The sequence below is a fragment of the Dendrobates tinctorius genome, unplaced genomic scaffold (assembly GCF_039654945.1).
Source record: "Dendrobates tinctorius isolate UK_male_01 unplaced genomic scaffold, ASM3965494v1 ptg000294l, whole genome shotgun sequence".
Taxonomy (NCBI): domain Eukaryota; kingdom Metazoa; phylum Chordata; class Amphibia; order Anura; family Dendrobatidae; genus Dendrobates; species Dendrobates tinctorius.
Window position 1 is genome coordinate 889531 of NW_027361961.1, and position 20238 is coordinate 909768.

A 20238-nucleotide genomic window follows, 5' to 3' on the forward strand; every position below is an offset into this window, starting at 1 on the left:
CACCATTGTAGGCATTTACTACAGGCCGCCTGTGCAAGCTGAAGATATGGATGAACTCTTTATGCATCAAATGGCCAAGTTCTCCAAAAAATATGACATAGTTGTCATGGGAGATTTCAACTATCCAGACATTTGTTGGGAATCTCTCTCAGGCAAAACTAACAGGTCAAGGAAATTCTTATCCTCTCTTGCTGACAACTTTATCTTCCAAAAGGTAGGGGAGAAAACAAGGGGAACTGCTACCTTGGATCTAATCCTTATAAACAGGGAGGAAATGGTTGAGGAGGTAAAAGTGGCTGGAACCCTAGGAGGTAGCGACCATGCTATTTTAGAATTTTGGATAACTAGAGGCGGAAGACCTGTGAAGACTCAGACGTCAAGGTTAGATTTCAGAAATGCAGATTTTAAGGGATTCAGAAAGATAATTGGAGGGATCCAATGGCTGGATATCCTTAAAGACAAAAATGTCCAGGAAGGATGGGAAATCTTGAAAAATGAAATTCTCAAAGCACAGTTGTTAACAATTCCGAAAAGAGGGAAGAATAGGAAGCATTTAAGGAAACCAGGATGGGTGAACACAGAACTTAAGCACATGCTAAAAAGGAAGAAAAAAATGTTTATAAAATGGAAAGAGGGAGGCATATCTAAAGAAGAATATAATGCTGTCTGCAGAACCTGCAGGGCACAAATCAGATTAGCTAAAGCTGAAAATGAATTGAGGCTTGCAAGAGATGTCAAAAGCAATAATAAAGGATTTTGGGGATATGTCAAAAGTAAAAGAAAAGTCAAAGATGCTATAGGATTTTTACAGGATGAAAATGATGAAATGGTAAGACAGGATGTTGAGAAGGCTGAACTTTTAAATTCCTATTTTGCATCTGTTTTCTCTCAGAAAGGAAATGTAACACCAACTGTTATTCACTGTCCTATTAAGGGAATAGAAGAATCCAGGACATCTATAAACAGAAAGATAGTGAGGAAACACTTAGCTAACTTAAATAAATTCAAGTCTCCAGGTCCAGATGAATTACACCCCAGAGTACTGAAGGAGATAGCAGAAGAAATTTTTGAACCCCTCTCCATAATCTTTGAAAATTCTTGGAGAACAGGAGAAGTGCCAGAAGACTGGAGAAGAGCAAATGTTGTTCCTATCTTCAAAAAGGGGAAGAAGGTGGACCCAGGCAACTATAGGCCGGTGAGTCTGACTTCTATACCAGGAAAGATCTTTGAACAAATTATTAAACAACATGTATGTCAATACCTGGATAAGAATGAAGTGATCAAACAGAGTCAGCATGGGTTTGTAACTAATAAGTCATGTCAGACTAACTTAATTTCCTTCTATGATGGTATCACTGATTGGGTGGATCAAGGAAATGCTGTAGATATAGTATATCTTGACTTCAGCAAAGCATTTGACAAAGTCTCTCATACAATCCTTATTGAAAAAATGACTAAGTATGGAATGGACAAGGCAACTGTTAGGTGGATTCATAACTGGCTTAGTGATCGGACCCAAAGAGTGGTCGTAAATGGCTGCACATCCAGTTGGAAGAATGTCTCAAGTGGGGTACCACAGGGCTCTGTCCTGGGCCCTGTATTGTTCAACATCTTTATCAACGATTTAGATGAAGGAATTGAGGGTAAACTGATTAAATTTGCTGATGACACAAAGCTAGGAGGGATAGCTAATACTAGAGAAGAGAGAGAGAGGATTCAAAAAGATTTAAATAAACTGGAGAAGTGGGCAGCAACTTAGAGAATGGTTTTTAACAGGGAGAAATGCAAAGTACTACATCTGGGCAATAAAAATGAAAAAAGCATATATAGAATGGGAGGAATAGGGCTAAGTGACAGCACATGTGAAAAAGACTTGGGTATACTAATAGATCACAGACTGAATATGAGTCAACAGTGTGATGCAGCAGCAAGAAAGGCAAATGCAATTCTAGGATGTATTAACAGAAGCATACAGTCTAGATCACGTGAAGTCATTATTTCCCTCTACTCCTCTTTGGTCAGACCTCATCTGGAATATTGTGTCCAGTTTTGGGCACCACATTTTAAAAAAGACATCAACAAACTGGAGCAAGTTCAGAAAAGAGCGACCAGAATGGTGACCGGTCTGCAAACCCTGTCTTATGAGGAAAGGTTGCAGGATTTGGGAATGTTTAGTTTGCAAAAGAGAAGACTGAGAGGAGACTTAATAGCTGTCTACAAATATCTAAAGGGCTGTCACATTGTAGAAGGATCAACTTTATTCTCATTTGCACAAGGAAAGACTAGAAGCAATGGGATGAAACTGAATGGGAGGAGACACAGATTAGATATTAGAAAAAACTTTTTGACAGTTAGAGTGATCAATGAGTGGAACAGGCTGCCACGAGAAGTTGTGAGTTCTCCTTCAATGGAAGTCTTCAAACAGAGGCTGGACAGACATCTGACTGGGATGATTTAGCGAATCCTGCTTTGAGCAGGGGGTTGGACCAGATGGCCCAGGAGGTCCCTTTCAACTCTACGATTCTATGATTCTATGATTCTATATGTAAATACGTAATTAAAGTGCCCCTGTCAGCAGGATTGTGCACAGTAACCTACAGACAGTGTCAGGTTGGCGCCGTTATACTGATTACAATCATACCTGGTGATGAAATCCGTCTTGTGGTTATTGTGTAATCTCAATGTTTTTCACCCCAATAAAATAAAATAAAAAAAAAACACTCAAGCCCACCAACATTTTTTATTTTCTCACTGACAAAGTCAAAGTTACAACTCTTAGAAGAAGGGGAGGGAAAAATGAAAGAGCAGAAATAATAAAAAAAAAAAAATTTCATTAGATAGGGACTGCTTCATTACGGGTTACCTTGACCCGGTGAAGCAGCTTGGTATACATTTTTTTCCAAAAAAAGTATCGACTAAATACCCTGTATTTGTTTTCAAACATTTTTATTGGATTTTAGTAAATAACAAGGGTTGGGAAAAGGGGAGGGAAAGAAAGGGAAAAGGGTGGGAAAGAGGATTAAGGGAATAAAAAGTAGAGAACTCAAGTCTTTTTAACAATGCCATACAAGTACATGAATATACATAAGTAATGTATCAAAACCCATACAATGCACATATATATGAAGCCAAGTTAGCGAATTCAAACCGCACCAAGTATAATTAAGTGTTACAGAATTTAGTGTTCCAAACCTTCCATTTGTTGAAATATCTGATTAATCCATCATTAACGGTTGCAAATCTCTTTTCTATGGAACTATGCTGATAAAGTCTGTCCAAAATTTCACAAAATAATGGTGGGTCAGATTTTTTCCACCAGTAAGCAATTGTATTCTTTACTACTAGAAAGATATGTATGATAACAAATTTAACTGACGGGTCAACAAGTTCCAAGTCTAGAGACACCAAAGCTCTTTGGGGAGTGATTTTGAAATTTTGGAAAAAGGAATTGATATGCAGTGACACTCTGTTCCAAAGATCTTTAATCTTCGGGCAGCCCCAGAACAGGTGAAAAAGGTTTCCTTGTTGACCACAGTTCCTCCAACAAAGAGGAGAATGCTCCTGGTTTATATGCGATAATCTAATAGGGGTGAAATACCACCTGGTTAGAATAATACCCTGTATTTGTTATCCAGCACTTGCTGATTACTGTCATATATTTTACTGCAGAGCATTTTTGCAAATCTGTTTTCTTGTTGTGTCTCAGTTAGTGGGTGGTGTGAACGTTGTCTTACCGACTTGTTCACATTGTGCATGTCACATGTGTTTTTAATTAAAAAAAAAAAGGTAGCATTCCATGATTGCACATGTAAGGAGTTATAGAGGCCGTGTGTGTGAGTCAGTGTTGCTGACTTCTTATACTATTTTTTTACACATACCGGGATTTGCGGGTGGAGGTTGGTGCTGGAGGCTCCATTATTCTCTATGTGGAGTGCGGCTCTGCGGTTGGAGGTCGGTGTTGGAGGCTCCATTATTCTCTATGTGGAGTGCGGCTCTGCGGGTGGAGGTCGGTGCTGGAGGCTCCATTATTCTCTATGTGGAGTGCGGCTCTACAGGTGGAGGTCGGTGCTGGAGGCTCCATTATTCTCTATGTGGAGTGCGGCTCTGCGGGTGGAGGTCGGTGCTGGAGGCTCCATTATTCTCTATGTGGAGTGCGGCTCTGCGGGTGGAGGTCGGTGCTGGAGGCCCCATTATTCTCTACGTGGAGTGCGGCTCTGCGGGTGGAGGTCGGTGCTGAAAGGCTCCATTATTCTCTATGTGGAGTGCGGCTCTGCGGGTGGAGGTCGGTGCTGGAGGCTCCATTATTCTCTATGTGGAGTGCGGGTGGAGGTCGGTGCTGGAGGCTCCATTATTCTCTGTGGAGTGCGGCTCTGCGGGTGGAGGTCGGTGCTGGAGGCTCCATTATTCTCTATGTGGAGTGCGGCTCTGCGGGTGAAGGTTGGTGCCGGAGGCTCCATTATTCTCTATGTGGAGTGCGCCTCTGCGGGTGGAGGTCGGTGCTGGAGGCTCCATTATTCTCTATGTGAAGTGTGGCTCTGCGGGTGGAGATCGGTGCTGGAGGCTCCATTATTCTCTATGTGGAGTGCGGCTCTGCGGGTGGAGGTCGGTGCTGGAGGCTCCATTATTCTCTATGTGGAGTGCGGCTCTGCAGGTGGAGGTCGGTGCTGGAGGCTCCATTATTCTCTGTGTGGAGTGCGGCTCTGCGGGTGGAGGTCGGTGCTGGAGGCTCCATTATTCTCTATGTGGAGTGCGGCTCTGGGGGTGGAGGTCAGTGCTGGAGGCTCCATTATTCTCTATGTGGAGTGCGGCTCTGTGGGTGGAGGTCGGTGCTGGAGGCTCCATTATTCTCTGTGTGGAGTGCGGCTCTGCGGGTGGAGGTCGGTGCTGGAGGCTCCATTATTCTCTGTGTGGAGTGCGGCTCTGCGGGCGGAGGTCGGTGCTGGAGGCTCCATTATTCTCTATGTGGAGTGCGGCTCTGCGGGTGGAGGTCGGTGCCGGAGGCTCCATTATTCTCTATGTGGAGTGCGGCTCTGCGGGCGAAGGTCGGTGCTGGAGGCTCCATTATTCTCTGTGTGGAGTGCGGCTCTGCGGGTGGAGGTCGGTGCTGGAGGCTCCATTATTCTCTATGTGGAGTGCGGCTCTGCGGGTGGAGGTCGGTGCTGGAGGCTCCATTATTCTCTATGTGGAGTGCGGCTCTGCAGGTGGAGGTCGGTGCTGGAGGCTCCATTATTCTCTGTGTGGAGTGCGGCTCTGCGGGTGGAGGTCGGTGCTGGAGGCTCCATTATTCTCTATGTGGAGTGCGGCTCTGTGGGTGGAGGTCGGTGCCGGAGGCTCCATTATTCTCTATGTGGAGTGCGGCTCTGCGGGTGGAGGTCGGTGCTGGAGGCTCCATTATTCTCTATGTGGAGTGCGGCTCTGCAGGTGGAGGTCGGTGCTGGAGGCTCCATTATTCTCTGTGTGGAGTGCGGCTCTGCGGGTGGAGGTCGGTGCTGGAGGCTCCATTATTCTCTATGTGGAGTGCGGCTCTGTGGGTGGAGGTCGGTGCTGGAGGCTCCATTATTCTCTATGTGGAGTGCGGCTCTGTGGGTGGAGGTCGGTGCTGGAGGCTCCATTATTCTCTGTGTGGAGTGCGGCTCTGCGGGTGGAGGTCAGTGCTGGAGGCTCCATTATTCTCTATGTGGAGTGCGGCTCTGTGGGTGGAGGTCGGTGCCGGAGGCTCCATTATTCTCTATGTGGAGTGCGGCTCTGCTGGTGGAGGCTCCACACCAGGACTGTAGCAGGTAAAGACCCCAATACCCACAGGTGTCCCTTCTAATTGGGGGGGAAACTATCACCTCTAATAATCCTCGGACGGTTCTGACAAACACGGAAAAGTGCCCCTTTATGGAGGGGACAGAAAGTCTGTTTAGTCACTTTAGCTTCATAGTAATAATAATAATAATAAATTTTATTTTTAATAATAATAATAAATTTTATTTTTATAGCGCCGACATATTCCGCAGCACTTTACATTTCAGAGGGGATTTGTACAGACAATAGATATTACAGTATAACAATAATCACATACAGTAGATTATAACAAATACCAAGAGGAAAGAGGGCCCTGCTCGCAAGCTTACAGTCTATGAGGAAAGAGGGAGACACGAAAGGTGGGTGGTAACAGTTACCCTGATTGTATGGACCAGTCATAATGTTAAGTGTGTAACAGTACAGACACAGAGGGCTAATGGAGGCATAAAGCATGTGGGAACATGATGCGGGGAACCTGGTTATGGTAAAACTTTTGGCTCTGCCACACAGGGATAGATTAGGTTAATGTGTTGAGGCGGTAGGCCAGTCTGAATAAATGCGTTTTCAGGACACGCTTAAAATTGTGGGGATTGGGGACTAATCGTATTGACCTGGGAAGTGCATTCCAAAGAATTGGCGCGGCACGTGTAAAGTCTTGGAGACGGGAGTGGGAGGTTCTGACTATTGAGGATGCTAATCTCAGGTCATCAGCAGAACGGAGGGCGCGGGTAGGGTGGTATACTGAAACAAGGGAGGAGATGTAGGGTGGTGCTGAGCCATGGAGGGCTTTGTGAGTGAGGGTAATAAGTTTATACTGAATTCTGGAGTGGATGGGTAGCCAGTGTAATGACTGGCGCAAGGTAGAGGCATCGGTGTAACGATTGGTGAGGAATATGATCCTGGCTGCAGCATTCAAGACAGATTGGAGAGGGGGAGAGTTTGGTAAGAGGGAGACCGATTAGAAGAGAGTTACAATAGTCGAGACGAGAATGAATAAGAGAAACAGTAAGAGTTTTTGCAGAGTCAAAGGTAAGAAAAGGTCGAATTCTAGAAATGTTTTTGAGGTGCAGATGACAAGAGCGAGCCAGTGATCGAATGTGGGGGGCAAAGGAAAGCTCGGAATCAAGTATGACCCCAAGACAGCGGGCCTGTTGCTGGGGAGTAATAGTGGAACCACACACAGAAATGGCAATGTCGGGTATAGGTACATTAGTAGAGGGAGGAAACACCAGGAGTTCAGTCTTTGACAGGTTCAGTTTCAGATATAGTGAGGACATGATATTAGACACAGCGTTTAGACAATCGCCGGTGTTTTCTAGAAAGGCTGGCGTGATGTCAGGAGAAGAAGCGTATAATTGGGTGTCATCAGCATAGAGATGGTACTGGAAACCAAATCTACTGATTGTTTGACCAATAGGGGCAGTGTACAAGGAGAAGAGGAGGGGACCTAGAACCGATCCTTGGGGGACCCCAACAGTAAGGGGAAGATGAGAGGAGGAGGAACTGGCAAAAGATACAGTAAAGGAGCAGTCGGAGAGATAGGAGGAGAACCAGGAGAGAACGGTATCCTTGAGGCCAATGGAACGGAGCATAGTGAGGAGGAGCTGATGATCCACAGTGTCGAATGCTGCAGAGAGATCCAAGAGAATTAGCATGGAGTAGTGACCATTTGATTTAGCTGTTAGTAGATCATTAGAGACTTTAGTGAGGGCAGTTTCAGTGGAGTGTAAAGAGCGGAAACCGGATTGGAGAGGGTCGAGAAGAGAGTTTTCTGAGAGATAGCGGATAAGACGGGAGTGGACCAGGCGTTCCAGGAGTTTAGAGATGAAGGGAAGATTAGAGACAAGTCTATAGTTAGCGGCAAAGTTTTGGTCGAGGGATGGTTTTTTAAGTAGTGGATGTATGATGGCATGCTTAAATGAGAAGGGAAAAATACCAGAAGAGAGAGAGAGGTTAAATATTTTAGTTAGGTGAGGGGTGACAGCAGGGGAAAGGGACTGAAGGAGCTGTGACGGAAATGGGTCACTGGTGCAAGTAGTTGGGCGAGAAGATGCAAGGAGCCTGCTTACTTCTTCTTCTGTGACTGGTTCAAAATCAGAGAGTGAGTTCGATGCAGTGGGGGAGGGAGGACAGTGCATGGTATGAGGTGATTGGGAGATAATTTCCTGTCGGATCTTGTCAATTTTTTCTTTGAAGTAATTGGCCAGATCGTCAGCTCGGAGCTCCGTGGTTGGGGCCTGTACTCTTGGATTGAGTAGAGAATGAAAAGTGTCAAAGAGACGTTTCGGGTTATTGGACAGTGAGGTGATGAGGGTGTTGAAATAGGTTTGTTTGGAGAGGTGAAGGGCAGTGTTGTATGTTCTAAGCATAAACTTAAAATGGATGAAATCTTCGGGTAGATTGGATTTTCTCCACAGACGTTCGGCGCACCTTGTTTCGTACACAGATCGAATACCTGGGGCATACCGTCTCCGCCGAAGGTGTTAGACCATCCATGGAAAAGATCGCCGCGATCCAAGGGTGGCCTACTCCCGAGACGGTAAAAGATGTACGAACCTTCCTGGGGCTGTCCAGATACTACCATCGCTTCGTAAAGAACTTTGCACGACACGCTCGAGCCCTGCAAGACCTGCTGAAAGGGGCCCCTGCCGGAGCGAATGGATGGAAGATTCAGTGGCGCGAACCACAAGAAGAGGCCTTCCGAGATCTCAAAGCCGCCCTCTCGAACGCTCCGGTGTTAGCGTATGCGGATTTCTCGCAGCCGTTCATACTGCACACTGCCGGGAGCCTATACGGGCTAGGAGCTGTATTATCCCAAGTCCAAGACGGCCGGGAAAGAGTGATCGCTTACGGCAGTCGTTCACTCCACGACTCCGAACATAATCCCGACAATTACAGCTCTTTTAAGCTCGAATTCCTCGCAGTAGTGTGGGCTATGATTGAGCGGTTTGCAGAGTACCTGGCGGGCTCCGCGGTGGTGGTACGAACTGACAATAACCCACTGGCCCACCTCGAAAATGCCAAATTAGGGGCTCTGGAGCAACGATGGGTGGCCCGGATGGCCAAATTCAAGTTCAAAATCATCTATAAAAGGGGAGCGGAGAATGTGCATGCCGACGCCCTCTCCAGGATCCGGCGTACAACCCCAGGGCAAAGTCGAGATGACGAACTGGAAGGAGAGGAAACGCCGTTCGCTCTGGTCCCTGCCAGACTTACGGCCACCACACGAGAACAATCCCATATGGAGCCCCCAAGAGGCATGCTAGAACAACCCCGTGATAAGTGGATCCAGCAACAGCAGGAAGATGGAGAAATTCGACACCTACGTCAATGGGTGGCCACCGGCAAAATACCTAACAACTCCCAGAGGCAGACATTGACTCAGGACACGGTGTTAATGCTGCGCCAATGGGAGAAATTAGTGATCAGAAAGGGACTATTGTACCGCAAGGCAGTATCGCGTATGACATCAGCAACAGCTTGGCAGGTAGTCGTGCTGGGAGCCCAACTTGGTGAACTAGTTCGAGAGGCCCATGAAAAAGGGGATCATTTCGGGGCTCAAAAGACTTTTCAGTGGTTACAGCAAATGGCGTACCATCCTCGCTTACAAACTGCAGTGGAAGAGGCTTGCCGGGCGTGCCGCCTATGCAAGCTAGCTAAACCACCCGCACAGAGGGCCCCAGTACAAACAATAGTAACATCAGCACCCCTCGAACTCTTGATGATTGACTATTTGACCATTGGCCCCTCGCACCAGGGGTATGAACACTGTCTCGTCATGGTGGACCATTTCACCAAATTCGCCGTGGTAACCCCTACCCGAGATCAAACTGCACTCTCGGCCGCCTGCGCAGTTTGCAAAAACTTTATCCAAGTATACGGCTACCCCCAACGAATACATTCAGATCAGGGGTGTGTTTCCTGGGAAAGGTCATGGAAGAGCTACACTGTATATATGGTATCGATAAGTCCTGGACCACTCCGTACCACCCGCAGGGGAATGGGACCTGCGAACGATTTAATCGAATGCTAATTCAAATGTTACGCACTCTGGAGAGCGACCGGAAGGCCCGCTGGCCTGAGTACATCCCTGAACTGGTGTGGGTATATAACAGCCAGGTACACCGAGTCACGGGTTACACCCCTTACTCGCTGCTATTTGGTCGGGAAGGCAAGGGGATCACGGAGGTGGAATTAAATCCAGAAGAGCAACAACCGTGGACAGGGGTCTCGTCGTGGGTCCGGAACCACAGGTATCGGCTACAAACCCAGCACCAAATCGTCCACACAAAACTCCAGGACCTGGAACATCCAGGGGGGACTCTGCCTCAACCCATCGACCTCCGTGCCAGGGATTGGGTACTCGTACGAGATCAGCTTCCTCAGAACAAGCTGGAACCCCGCTGGGAAGTGAGTCCATATCGAGTGCTGCGCTGAGTAAGCCCCGACGGGCCAGTGTACGAAATACAACCTGAGAAAGACGGGGATCTCCCTACCCGTACCGTGCACTGTAATATGTTACGGCCCTGTACTTTCACTGACCCCACACAACCCGAGACCACGCCTCAGGTCTCAGAACCTCTGCCAGCAGTATGGGATGAGGACGACGAGGAAGACCTCCCAGCAGTACAAACGGACACTTCAAGAAATAATATCCAAGTGGACCCAGTCGACCCACCAGGCCTGACTGACCCGCCACCTTCCACCACCACAGAAGACTCCATCAGAGTTGAACCAAGACGCTCCAAGCGGTCAACAGCTGGCAAATCCCCCGAACGCTACGAACAGGATCAATTCGTATGGCAAAGGAAACTTTCATCTCAAGACACCGACCCAGGCCTCCCCAAGCCCTCGCCCGAGGACTGGCGAGCATACAGGATGGGGGAGTGTAGGAGGAGGAGTCCCCGCTGTGTATCTGGGCCGGAACCGAGGGGGCCGTCACCAAGGTTCCTAGGGAGACTGTTTCCAGGGGACACAATTGGGGGACGTACCGCAGAGACTTCTAGAAAGGTTGGAGGAGGAGCTACTATAAAAGGGGGTGAGGACGCCAGCAGGAGTGAGTCGACGCAGCAGGAGAGGAGAAGAGAGGAAGCTAGAGGGCGCCAGAGAGCCAGAGCGAGAGCCAGAACCAGAGCAAGGAGAGCAGAACAGCGACGGGAGAGACTGAAGGGAGACTCACCACTAACAGAAGGGAGATGGCACCGAGCCATCCAACGGAGAGACACCGCCAGGCTACACCCCGCGGGTGCGTCCCGACCACTCCTGCCCTCGGCAGCCGACGCCCGACTCCACCCCGCTGGTGCGGCCCATCCGCTGCCGTCCGTGGCCGACACCGCTCCACTACAGCCCGCATTTGCGGCCTGTCTGCTGCCACCTGCAGCCCCCGCAGCTCGGCTCCGGCCTGCGGCTGCGGCTAACGCCGTCCGGACCCCGGGCAACGCCATCCCACCTCCGCCGGGAGGTGCAACGCAGAGGAACTCTTCAGGGGCCTGCTGTGCCACCACTTCGCCGGGGCGTAGGAACGCCCGAAGTCTCCGCCAAATCCTCATCAGCTGGGCCCAGCGGCTGATACGCCGAAGCATCATCAACCATCGCTCTGCCGGACGTCAGAGAGGATAAGTGACACGTTGTAGTTGACATTCTGGCCCCGTAGTCGGCCATACCGCGACCCTATAGTGACCGGTCTTTGCCGGGTTAGTCGTGTTTGTGTTACTAGTGTATTCTTGTGTTGATCCCTGTGAGGATAACTGCTGTTAACTTGTTTGGTTGCGCGAGATAGCCCCTATAGGTGTGTATATATATATATATATATATATATATATATATATATATATCTAAAGTTACATCTTAAAGTTCCTCCCGTCTCCTGCCTCGTCACTGCATCCCGCGTACCTGCGATTACTACATTCTCATCATGAAGTAGTTATTTCTCCTGTCCCGTGTAATGAATATCTCCTGCAGTATTGCTAATGCCGATTCCAGTGTCGGTAAATGAGATGAGAATTAGCGTTATGGAAGATGAGTCTATGAGAAACGTATTCAGCTGCCGACTCCGAGGGAGAAACTGCTTGTTGTCTGTGGCCTAAATATATAGGTTTTATTAGTAGATGTAAAGAAGAAAACTAAATACTGTCAAATAATAAATCTCCTTATATGTTTCCCCTTATTATCTCCAGTAATTGTATTATTACACAGGATTTTATGATGTTACATCGGCTCATCTTCTCATTCAGGTCTCTACAATATTGGATCCTCTCAGTGAAGATCTTCTGTATAAGAGAATTTTCCTGATTTATCAAGAATGGATATGGACAGAGACAAGATGGCGGAGAGGATATTACACCTCACCCTAGAGATCCTCTTCCGGCTTACTGGAGAGGTGAGAGATTCTGATGACGTCACATTACTTCACTCTTATCTATGGGAATAACAGATGGACAGAACTGGAGAGGTGAGGGCTCTGGAAATATCTGTGGTGAGATTTATTAATGTGTCTCTCCATAACCAGGATTACACAGTACTGAAGAAGACCTCTAGTGAGCGCTGTCAGGATCCTGTGTCTGAGGGATGGGGAAGACCCCTGAGCGCAATCACAGGGCCTCCGCCTCACCCCCTGATACATGAGGACATCGATGACCAGAAGATCCTAGAACTCACCTACAAGATGATTGAGCTGCTGACTGGAGAGGTGACACCACTGGGAATGCTGGGACATTATACAGTAACGCTATGAAGGTATCAGGGGGGATGACTTTATCATTGTATGTGTCAGGTTCCTATAAGGAGTCAGGATGTTGCCGTCTATTTCTCCATGGAGGAGTGGGAGTATTTAAAAGGACACAAAGATCTGTACAATGATGTCATGATGGAGGTTCCCCAGCCCCTCACATCACCAGGTAATAGACAGGACTAAATACACACGGCCTATAATTATCTGTATGAAGAGAATGAATTAAGTCCCTGTATATGTTTTTTTTTCAGATCTATCCAGTAAGATGAGACCAGAGAGATGTCCCCGTCCTCTTCTTCCACAGGACTGTAAACAAGAAGATCCCAGTGTTCCTCAGGATCATCAGGTAGATGGAGAGGAGTAATGAGATTTCCCCTATGATGTGTAGACTGCTGTGAAGGCCTTGTGCTCAGTCTTGTTTTATCCACCAGTATTATATGTTTTATACTTTGTGTAATGAGATCAGTGGAGATAGATTAGAGCTGATCATAGATGTGACTTCTCCATCTGTCTGTGACTTTTACAATATTTGTTTCAGGGTGAAGATCTGACCCATATTAATACTACAGAGACATATGTGAGGGATGATGAGCGGTGTAAGGAGGAGATTCCTACATATGACTACCCAGGTGAGTAGTAACCACTAAATGTAGAGAAATCACAGATTCTTCTCAGTCACCGGCTGTGGCGGCATTATCGGTGGTGTAGTCCAGTCGTATTGCAATCGTGTGATCACCATTTTGCCTCCACCACAAAATTCTCCTCCACCCAAAACTGTTCAGATGACCTCAGGTATTGAATGCCCTTTTCTATACAACATACAGCCTGGAGGATCCACCTACCCCCTGGGATTAGAAGATGCTGATCTTTACCTTCCCAGATCTGCAAACAACAAAGCCAAATGATGGAATACGTAGAATGTGCTGACAAGTTAGAAAATCACTTGAATAAAAATATTATGATGGGCAAGAGGAAGAGGTAGCCTGATATAGGGCATGAGCGCTGTAACTTCTGGGTCAGGTCCTCCAGGACCATAGAGATGGCATGGCTGCAGTCAGGGCAGAGAGGAGAGCACATGCGTGCTTAGCAACACAGTGCGGCTATAGGATCAAATGCGGGATCCCCGGAGCGGCCGCGGCACCGGAAGTGGTGACGTCGGGCGCGGAGTCCCGGCCCTCGGTGAGAGCGGCATGTCAGATATCTTATTGGATGAATCTACCTTCTCTCCTTCTGTGCTGCTGAATGTGCTCATATGGTCCCTACAAGACCAGGTCCAGTCTTTCTGGCCAAACGTCGCTTTTATGATCGACAACATTAAATGTGCAGTGAGGCCAAGTGTGAATTTCTGGACAATAGCAGCAAAGTTTCCCTTTATCCTGACTTTTCAATTTCTTTAAAACAAAATAACTTCAAGAAAGGTTGTGGTAAACTACATAAAACCATTACATCTGTGCCATGATATACCTCTAAGGCTAGTTTCACACTAGCGTTACCGGGCGCAGCGCAGGACCGCCGCTAAGCTCCGCCCCCGGCCGCAACCCCTCCGGTCAGCTCCTATGATCACATGACGCTGCATGCGATCGGCGTACCCTATATTTAGCGTTGGGTGCGTTGGCACACTTTTGCCGGTGCATCCTTCTTTTTGGCGCTGCGCCGACGTGCGCCAAACGCACTGTGTTGCGTTTTTGTGCGTTTGGCGCAGCGCCAAAAGGGCGGATGCGCCGGCAAAAGTGTACCAGCGCATGACCAGCATACCCAACGCTAAATATAGGGTACGCTGATCACGCTGCGTCATGCGATCATAGGAGGAACTGACCTGAAGGGGCGCGGCCGTGGACGGTGCGTAGCGGCGGCCCTGCACTGCGCTCGGTAACGCTAGTGTGAAACTAGCCCAAGCTGTGCGTGGCTGATGGCTGTAATATACAATTATTCATACCTGCAGAAGATGTGTTGGCATGGCTCCAGCCCTGGTTTCATGGAGTCACTCCACATGATCAATTCCATTATGTTTTCAATCATAAAGAATTCAGATTACTGCACAATCTCTCCTGAAATGGGGGCGCTAATACTTTCTCTATTCCTCTAGTCAGGACTCATAGCAGCTCCAAGGGTCCACCATAAATGAGTGCAACTCTGATATAGTGTTGGAGCTGTCCCCAAAACATACGTTGTTGTTGGGAATGTAACATATTTTTTATTTTATGTCTTTTTCTTTTTTTTTTTTTTTAATGTTCATCTATAGTTTGATTGTGGTGGGATTGGCCTGCCTCACTTATCTGGGTCTGTAACTCTGTGGTAGTCTTTAAAAAAAGTCTCCATTACCTCTTCCAAATGCTCAAGATCTATATTTATGACACCTCAGCTCTGCACTGTTATAAATAGTTCTTTAACCCCTTCACACCCGAGCCTGTTTTTGCCTTCGTGACCGGGCCAATTTTTTCAATTCTGACCAGTGTCACTTTATGAGGTCATAACTCTAGAACGCTTCTACGGATCCTACTGATTCTGACATTGTTTTCTCATGACATATTGTACTTCATGTTGGTGGTAAAATTTTTTAGATATTAGCTGCGCTTATTTGTTAAAAAAAATCAAAATTTGGCGAAAATTTAGAAAATTTTGCAATTTTCAAACTTTTAATTTTTATGCCCTTAAATCAGAGAGTGATATCGCACAAAATAGTTAATAAATAACATTTCCCACATGTCTACTCTACATCTGCACAATTTTGGAAACATAATTGTTTTTTTTTAGGAATTTATAAGGGTTAAAAGTTGACCAGCGATTTCTCATTTTTACAACAAAATTTGCAACACCATTTTTTTTAGGGACCACCTCACATTTGAAGTGAGTTTGGGGGGTCAATATGACAGAAAATACCCAAAAGTGACACCATTCTAAAAACTGCACCTCTCAATGTACTCAAAACCACATTCAAGAAGTTTATTAACCCTTCAGGTGCTTCACATGAATGAATGGAATATGGAAGGAAAAAATAAACATTTAACTTTTTTCACAAACATTTTACTTCAAAACCATTTTTTTTTATTTTCACAAGTGTAAAAAGAGAAAATGAACCACAACATTTTTTGTGCAATTTCTCCCGAATACGCAGATACCCCGTATGTGGGGCTAAACCACTGTTTGAGCACACGGCAGAGCTCAGAACGGAAGGAGCGCCGTTTGACTTTTTCAATGCAGAATTGGCAGGAATTGAGATCGGATGCCATGTCGCATTTGGAGAGCCCCTGATGTACCTAATCAGTGGAAACCCCCAACAAGTGACCCCATTTTGGAAACTAGACCCCTTAAAGAACTTATCTAGATGTGTTGTGAACACTTTGAACCCCCAAGTGCTTCACAGAAGTTTATAACGTAGAGCCATGAAAATAAAAAATCATTTTTTTTTCCACAAAATGACCTTTTAGCCCCCAATTTTTATTTTCACAAGGGTAACAGGAGAAATTGGACCCCAAAAGTTGTTGTCCAATTTGTCCTGAGTACGCTGATACCCCATATGTGGAAGAAAACTACTGTTTGGGCACACGGTGGGGCTCGGAAGGGAAGTAGTGACGTTCTGGAATGCAGACTTTGATGGAATGGTCTGCGGGTGTCATGTGCGTTTGCAGAGCCCCTGATGTACCTAAACAGTGGAGATCCCCCACAAGTGACCCCATTTTGGAAACTAGACCCCCCCAAGGAACTTATCTAGATGTGTGGTGAGCACTTTGAACCCCCAAGTGTTTCAGTAAAGTTTATAATGTAGAGGCGTGAAAATAAAAAAATCATTTTTTTTCCGCAAAAATGATCTTTTAGCCCCCAATTTTTATTTTCACAAGGGTAACAGGAGAAATTGGACCCTAAGAGTTGTTGTCCAATTTGTCCTGAGTACGCTGGTACCCCATATGTGGGAGAAAACTACTGTTTGGGCACACGGTGGGGCTCGGAAGGGAAGTAGTGACGTTCTGAAATGCAGACTTTGATGGAATGGTCTGCGGGCGTCATATTGCATTTACAGAGCCCCTGATGTACCTAAAAAGTGGAAACCCCCAATTCTAATTCCAACCCTAACCCCAACACACCCATAACCTTAATCCCAGCCCTAGCCCTAGCCCTAACCCTAGCCCTAACCCTAGCCCTAGCCCTAACCTGTGTACCTGCTTTTTTCTTTACTTTTTTTTATTTTTGTGACAAGATCGCTGCGCTGCGATCTGACTCATAGTAACGCCACTTCTCCTCTGATCTCACACTGACAGATGATCAGAGGAGAAGCAGCGTTACTATGTGACAAGATCGCTGCCTGGCACACAGTAACGTGACTTCTCCTCTGATCTAACACTGACAGATGATCAGAGGTGATGCAGCGTTACTGTGTGACAAGATCGCTGCCTGGCACAGCTGTGCCAGGCAGCGATCAGCTGTGCCAGGCAGCGATCTAGTCACACAGTAACGCTGCTTCACCTCTGATCATCTGTCAGTGTTAGATCAGAGGAGAAGCCGCGTTACAATGAGTGAGATCGCCGGGAAACAAGCAGCTTTCCCAGTGATCGCTCCCATTGGCTGCTGTGACGCTGACGTCATCAGGACCTGAACCAATCAGGTCTCGATGACGTCGGGGTTCCCAGCATGCATAGTGCACCGGGATCCCCGCGTTGTAAGGTATGTGGGGGTCCCGGGGGGCACAAAACCGCCGACAGTAGATAAACGTCGGCGCTGCACAAAGCCCAGCATGCGCCAACGTTTATCTACAGTGGGCGGTCGTGATGAGGTTAAAAGTCTAATATTTCTTCTTGAAACCCATGTGTTAGAAAATATTGGCCTTTACGATAGTTTAGATTGCCAAGAGCCACAAGCCCCCTACTCTAAATACCCCAGAGAGGTATCACCATTAGTTACTCATTTTTTTAAAAAGTTCAGTTCAGTTTGATCATTCCAGTAGATGCGTTATTGTCTATAGTGACAGTTTTTCCCATCACCCTTTAACTTCTTTAACCCCTATTCATGGATCTGGACTTACACACAGACCCCTAGGTTGGGCCACGTTGATACTTGCCTTACTGTACTATTAGAAGGCCAGAAGAACAGTCAGGTAGTCTGGTCACAACCGGGAAGGAAGATGAAATACAAAATCAGAAGACACAAAAGTTGTCAGTAACCGGGGTCACAACAGGAAACAAATACACAAGCCAAGAGCTGAGCAAAGATGACTGAACCAGAGGAGACCAAGGCTGTATCTGGCAGCTTCCGGCAATATGCTTTGAGGTTTATTAGGGTGTGGTGCTCTCCAATTGGCTAAAGCAGGGAGCAGATTACTAAAGCTGGACAACACACAAACCCATACTGCCAGACTGGATGGTACCACAGGTTGCAGGTGTGGCGCCCCTGAGGCTCAGTCGCCACAGAGGTACTGCATCTTCTCCTAAGGTGTAGTGCCCCACCGCCTAGGTAAGTTGGGAACTCCTTTCCACACTCCAACATCTGCATCCCACACACAGGATAGTTCAGTAGGTCCGCCTAGCAGCTTCAGGCTGGGGGTAGAAAAGCACCCTTCGTGGAACCCTGCTTCATAACACGAGATGTGCTGGGAGGTGGGTGGCGTTAGTATAAAAGAGAGGGAAAGTTGAGAATTGCAGGTCAGTCTGGGGTGAGTCCCAGAGAAGGAGAGCAGGCTGACAGAATGTCAGCCTGACGGGAGGTAAGGCGGTGGAAGACAGTCAGTCAGGAGAGGCGGAGGACTGGTCTTAGTGGAAAGATCTCCCGTGGATCGGAATAGCAGAAAGAGTGCTGCAGCTGCCTCAGTGATCTGAGCCAGCTGGTACGGGAAAGAGAAGAGAAGGAGAAAGACGTAGACCTGCAACCTAAGCTTCCATAAGAGAGAGAAGGAACAGCGTGGAACGAAGGAGTAGGAGAACAGAGAGGAGTTGTGGGTTGGAAGAGGAACCCTGCATATAAGTTCTCAGCGCAAGGCCGGGGCCCGGTCCCCGAGGTTGTATGGACACTTATGGTTCTGCAGCAGACACCGGTGGAGTAGTTGGCTGTAAATGCACTACTCCCATCAAAGACTTGGGACACAACAGCAACTGGATAGAGAGCCAGGACTTCTGAGAAGGGAGTCCCCGACAGAGGCTACAGCTGTCTGTCATACAAGTAAGGTTCTAGGAACATCTGACAGGAGGAATTCCAGAGAACTACGGTACTGGAGTTCTTCACACTAAAAGGCGCAATAGAGGAGTCGTTCAGGAAAGGCACATGTTGGCGGAGTGTTGGAGAGGAGAACCCTGACTTGCCCGGGAGGTTGAATGAGTCTCTACCCCGGAGGACACGGCACGGAGGCAGGCACCCGTGGGTACCACGAACTGTAAGTAAAGCTTTGAAACTACAAGCCCTGGTGTCCTCCTTTCATTCGCCGTTAACACCTTCAGCACCGCTACATCTGGGTACCAGCATCTATGCCATTCTGCACCTCTCCTCATCCATTGCACCTACACTGCCCTGCGACTACAGCTCCACCTGTGAGGAGCTATACCATCTTTGCTGCACCACACCATAAGTCCCAGCGGATCTGCATGCAGCGTTGGCTTACCATCTCCCTTGCCAAACACCACGGGTGGTGTCACGAACTATTCAAATAAACTTTAACACCATTAACATCACCGCCATTGATATTGGGCGCCCAGGGCCACGGACCGGGTCACTGCTGCTGTGACACATTCCCCCCTGACACCGGCCCGGTACTGGGTACCCCGCTGCCCTGGGTGTGAGGACGACCCACAGGCACCTTAATTTTAATGGCTGGACAGAGTCTAGGCCGCCCCAAAGCTTCTGGTTCCGATGTTTCCTCCATTACCAGCACCGCCTGCAGGATGAATAAGGCGGTGCCTGGTGACAGAAGCAGACGTCATTGGAGCAGATCCCAGAGGAGATGTGACACGTCATTTGTAGATGCACTAATATGACAAAATGGCAGAAAACCAGAGCAGGAGAAATCCACACACAAAGCGATGGGGTTTGGGCACAGTACAAGGCTCAGAAGCGAGGGGGAGATTTGACATTGGGAGAGTGGATTTTGCTGAATTGGTTTATGGAAGCCATGTCTCTTTTAACCCCTTTCGGTCATTAAATGTAATAATCCGTCCCTGTGCCCCGGGCTTATTTGACCAGGAACAGATTATTACGTGATTGTGATCGCCTATGCACCCCCCCACAACCGAGTGTCAGCTGATTCTGACAGCTGACCCCCGACATTTAGTGCCAGGAAATGCTGCGACCGATCGCGATTGCAGCATTCTGGGAACTGGCAGAGGGCCGACAGCCCCTTCTGCCTTTGGATCGGAGACCTTACGGCATGACGCGGGGTCCCAATCGTTGCCATGTTGACCAGATGTCATGATGACATTCGGGTCACCAGACCTAGGAAATCTTGTGATCCTGCCCATTGCAAGATGAGCAAGTTTGTCTGTCAGTGCAGAGCTGACAGTTTCTACAACATGCTGTAGAATGCCCCACTCCCTTCTTGCATCCACGTTTGGCATTTCTGAAGCGATGAGAGCCAGCCTAATTTACGGGTGCATGCCTCCAGAATAAAGGTTTGGGCATAACGTACTGGTGACTATAGTGTACTGGTCACTACAATGGCAGTTTGCAATTTTCACCCTGCATCATTCATTGCTGATTGTTTCTGGAAAATAGCCATGGAGTCAAAATTGTCACTACACCTG

The 20238-nt window shown here is 47.6% G+C and overlaps 1 pseudogene; it reads left to right on the top strand.

Annotated features, from left to right (window-relative positions):
* Positions 1–20238, top strand: part of LOC141072976 (uncharacterized) — an 84341-nt pseudogene that overhangs the window by 14314 nt on the left and 49789 nt on the right.